Genomic DNA, 4,450 nt, shown 5'->3' with positions numbered 1-4,450 from the left:
CACCGAGATAAGTTGTGACATACTTATCAAGGAACTTATAATCGTCAGTCGATATGGTCATGTAGCCACCATTTTTGATGACCTTATCGATATCACCTAAGACTTCAAACAAATCGTTTTTGATCATATTGATATCATAGCTTCCACTGTTGAAACCGAAAACGGGGACTTTCTTAAGGATGGTCAATAACCGTTTAGCTTTCGTTTTGATGAAGCAGTCGCAAGCACTATCAACGAATTCCGCCAAATTTGAATACATTCCCGGCTAGATCCATCGATTGAGATCCTTGCTGAAAAATGTCTCCGCAATTGATTCACCTGGAACGATAGCCATTCCAAGCGAATCCATTAGAGCGATAATCAGCTCCTCATACTTGCTGACGTTGTAACTGAATACTTTGTCTTTAATCTCTTTGATGTAGCACATCATATCAATAACGAACTGCTTCGGGTCAGAATTGACAAAGCACTTAATCTCCCTTGTCAAGCTGTCGGAAACGCTTGCTTTTTAGCTTCCTTATCAAACGCTTGAGGCGCTAAAATCGCTTTAAGATCGAATACGATGAAATGATCAAAGTAATGGTCTACATTCTTCACGTTATAAGACTTCAGAATCGACTTAATGGTGTTAGCGTTAGGTTGATAAATCTTAGGAGCCTTAACAAATGATCCGACATTGATCTTATCACACTGCACTTGCTATGCTCCCTCAATCTGATGCAGTTACCAAACGTCATCTTACAGACGGGGCAAACATATCGAGACTGAATCTTGTCTGGGCTTGTCATACAGTGTGCGTGATTGGCGTGAGATAAGATATTCGTATCTTCAAACTTACCGTCAGCAGGGCGAAAGTTCTCAACAGCTCCTGTCTCTTCATACACATTGATGTTGAGATCGAAACACTTCTCAAGGTCATCAAAATCAAGGAGGTCGATAGGCTTAAAGTTCTTATAGAGACTGAGAGAGTGTTCAAAACCCTTGAACTCACAGTATTTCGTGAAGGCTGGTTTGACCTGGGTCTGAACTTTTCTTGAGTCCTTCTTGTTTGAGACATGATATGCAAGACAATTGAATAGGTATTTGTTGTTAGTCTTCGTGAAATTAACGATATATTTATGTTTCTTAATGAATTCAGGTGCGAGTGCTTCGCTGTCTCCAAGAGCGTGATCGCGGTAATCGATTTGAATCAGAAAGCCCGTGAAAACTTTGAGCTTGACACCTGACTTCGGATATATGAGCCCGTCGGCCAGCTCGCGGGTTCTAATATCCGAAACTATTGACTGTGAATGGTCTGTCATACACCACTGCGTTAGCTATGTTCAGGTAGAAGTTAAATTCTCTCGCCATATTTCTCCTTCTTGAAAATGAATTGCGTGTCGAGTTTGTAGTTGGGCGAAAGTTGTTTCGTGAGTTCATTGATCGAGACATTGGATTGCTTGGTAATGAGCTTCATATTCTTGGGTAGGCTTGGCCTTCCATTGAAAGCCATCTTACCAGTGCGTCCTCGCACCTTCAAGCGGTAAGAGGTTCCCCATTTAATGGGCTTATATAGAGTCGGCGTAGTCCTTCGAGCTCGTTTCCAAACATAGCTATATATGGGTGGCTATATTTCGTCCTGTAAAACTATCTTTATATTAGTTCGATCTTCGCGTAAGATAGACCTCTATTTCTACGTCTTCTACGCCTACGCTAGTTACTTTAGCTTGATGCTTAGGAAATGAACAATGATGAGAATAGTTCCAATGCTTAATTCTCTTGCTACATGGACATAGCATCTCAACTTCAGGTTCTGTATCGAAAATGGCTTGCATCATCTCCTCAGCTTTTTCGAGATCCATCACTGCTTCTGGAAATTTTGAGATTGGCTGAACTGAGCGTCTATTTTTTGTTTTTGCATTTGGACATTTGGTCCCATTTCGAGTAATACAGTAGTACATGGTTATGGGAGGTTGAATCATCGGCTCGCATGATATGATTAATAATATCTTTATATTTTATCTATCAGAATGGATCGTTCTTTATATTTCAAAAAACTGACCGTCATTTGTGCATTAGCTGAATCAATATTTAGAAGTCCTGTAGCGTCTGAAGAATTAGAGAATGCTCCTTTGCATCGGAAGGTATCGAGTCTCACCCACTTTTTAATTACTGTTGGTTTTCAACGTTTATATTACCTGTGGGTGGTACTATATTCGTTGAAAACAAAAAAAAGACTGGCGGTCATTTGAGGTAAAATAATACTACACATTTCCGTCGCGGTTGCCAATTGGAGCCGTTTCCTGGAGAACCCCCGCCAGAAGCATTGGAACGCAGGGATCAAGGTACTGCACTACCTACTGAAGACCAAGAATGCGGGCAGCACCGACAGTGGGTTACGTGGAACCGAGCTCGTCGCCTACTCATATGCGGACTGGGCCGACAGCCGCGACGACCGTCGTTCCATAAGCGGGATGATGCTAATGATGTGCGACGCTTCTGTGTTGTAGCGTTCGACGTTGGACCCAAGCTCGAGACATCGAATTGAGCGGGGGTGTTGGGGTTGCACTTCGCCGTTTGATCGACTGGATTCCTACCGTGAGGCAAACGGCCTGCGCGTGCTGGCACGTGTCACCGGGGGTCTGTGGTTGAAGATGGGGGGATCACGCAACCGGATTGGTTGGACTACTTCTGATACTGGAATGTGATTGGACGGCAACTTCGATTTTGGTGTCCATGATTTGCATGTGTTTAGTCAACCGTTTGGGCCGCAGCCGTGACTGTTTGGACCAGTCCTATGACTGGCAACGTCGTTTACGTCGTTTGAACTGCAGCCCAGACCGCTTGGACCATATCTACAAGACTCATGTACTAGGGAACATTGCATACAGTAGGGATTGCTAGCTGGCAAAGACACTTACGTAAATCGAGCCCACTTTCGGATTTCCTTCCAACTACTCACTCGACTACCAAGCCTCACTCGCACACTCTCAATTATTCGTCGAGGTAAGAGTAGGAGCCAACGGCAGAGTTAGAAGAGTTCTCTTACGACCGACTTCGCCTGCGAGCACTCGCAACCGGCTATGATGGAGGAGAATCAAACTTGGAGTGGAGCTGTGCGATGAGGCGACTGTTCCGGATACACCATTATCGAAGTCGACGACAAGCTAAGTATGGCGCAAGTGCCAAGTGTAAGATCTCGTGTTAGAACGCATGCAACGTTGAATGGTCAGCATCTTGTTGCGATGAGGTTAGAATAATACCAGAAGTCCACAGGACTAATTCGAGCTGAATTACGCGCCTTCATGCTAGAGTACACACCTATTCGCATACGTTGGTAGTGCTGCAGATGTGGAGATGTTTCTCTGGGGCTGGAAGGCTGTCCTGGAGAAGATGGTTCCGGGTCGCGTTCATGTACTCTACGTTACAGCTCAACTCATCCCTTAAGCACGTGGGGGTACGTGTCGAGGGATGGTGCATAGTGTAACGTACTTGAAGCTTGGATTCATACAGGGCAATATGAAAAGTGATATTGTAACTTAAATTCCGTATTCTCTTGTACTCGAGACCAGCTACTCATTCGTGGTCACTCCTTGTTGAATACAATTGTTAGTTGGCGGGTGTTGGAGTACAGGATTATTTTCATAGACGAAACGGGATAATCCTGTATTTTGCAAGATTTGTACAGGACGAATCCTGTAGGCTAAAGTCCTGCTTAACGAGATGAAACATATGTGTAAGATACCGAAGATATGAAAGGGTTGGGACCCTACTTGGCTGAAGGCGTCAGGGATTTGGAGACGACGTCAACTCATTATCGAGCAGAAGTACGCATATAGCATACACGATACGTTGTGAAGTTGTCGACAGGAACGAACACGATCATTACAGCCACTAGTTACCACCCAAGCAATGTTTATTTGATTCTCGTGCACCTACATGTCCTACGCACCTCTCACCCGAGTGGGAGGACGTTGAGTGCCACGACTTCCCGTGAGTATGTAGAAGAAAAGCTCAAAACGTCGACGTGTGAGTGATTCTGCTGTCATGTCAGTTGTTGCGTCTGGGACTACATAGTGGATGAAACTCCACGACACGAAAATTCCACAGCTAAACTGGTCAAATTGGGTCGGATTATTCAACACCAACGCAATGAATCCTTTGTCATTGAGCGCACGCAACAAAAGACTCTCGGCGATCTCCTTTAGCGCCATAAAATAACTGTTCAGACCGAGCGGGTCGTAGTAAAAGATAGGCTTCAGCTCGGCGAGGATCAATACGCATGCGTTACCATCATGTAGTACAGCCGACCGCACGGCTTCAGCTACGTGCTCATCGATATTAAGTTTTTGTTTTGTAACTGCATGTCTTTGAAGAAATGCGAAGCGGTCGTGGCGTTGCTGACTGTATACCGCCGAAAAATGCAGATGAAAAGTCAGCCTGGAGACGCTCACATAGAGCACGAATGCAA

This window comes from Phytophthora cinnamomi, assembly GCF_018691715.1.
Source record: "Phytophthora cinnamomi strain GKB4 chromosome Unknown Contig48, whole genome shotgun sequence".
In the NCBI taxonomy this organism is placed as follows: domain Eukaryota; phylum Oomycota; class Peronosporomycetes; order Peronosporales; family Peronosporaceae; genus Phytophthora; species Phytophthora cinnamomi.
Note: the sequence above shows the minus strand (reverse complement) of the source record.